At 45.9% G+C, this 636-nt stretch overlaps 1 protein-coding gene across 1 annotated transcript in view; it reads left to right on the top strand.

Annotated features, from left to right (window-relative positions):
• Positions 1–636, top strand: part of mpzl2b (myelin protein zero-like 2b) — a gene marked incomplete at its 3' end in the record, with an annotated part of 6,658 nt that overhangs the window by 1,157 nt on the left and 4,865 nt on the right.

Below are 636 nucleotides of genomic sequence, written 5' to 3'. Positions count from 1 at the left end.
ATAAAGACGCCTTTCTTGGCACTCAAGGACGCCGCACAGGGAATTCATAAATTAAGAACAGCGAAACAAATACTATACAGCAAAACAAAAACTAAACAGCAAAACAAAACAAATACTATACAACAGCAAAACAAATACTATACAGCAAAACAACGGAAAAGGCAGAGCAATAGACATTTAGGTGGAATAGGAAGTTTTAAACAGATGTGTTTTTAGTTGAGACTTGAAATGGGGGAATGAATCAATGTTTCTGAGTTGGGGGGGTAATGAGTTCCAGAGACGGGGAGCAGAGCGGCTGCATGCTCTTCCCCCCTTGGTGGTGAGACGAGCGGAGGGGACAGAGAGGTTTATGGAGGAAGAGGATCTGAGGGAGCGGAAGGGAGTGGGACGCTGGAGGAGATCAGACAAATATGGGGGGGCGAGGGTGTGGATGGCCTTGAATGGCGATTGATGTTACGTAGGTGGAAGTAGGCAGACCGGGTAATGTTATTGATATGGGGTTGAAAGGATAAAGTGCTGTTGAGGATGACACCCAGACTCTTAACCTTGGGGGAGGGTGAGACGTAGCTGTTGTCAATTGTGAGAGAAAAACTGTCTGTTTTGGAAAGAGTGGTTTTGGTGCCAATGAGGAGAACC

Source organism: Etheostoma spectabile, chromosome 13, assembly GCF_008692095.1.
Source record: "Etheostoma spectabile isolate EspeVRDwgs_2016 chromosome 13, UIUC_Espe_1.0, whole genome shotgun sequence".
Classification (NCBI taxonomy): domain Eukaryota; kingdom Metazoa; phylum Chordata; class Actinopteri; order Perciformes; family Percidae; genus Etheostoma; species Etheostoma spectabile.
This window is presented reverse-complemented; position numbering and strand designations above follow the sequence as displayed.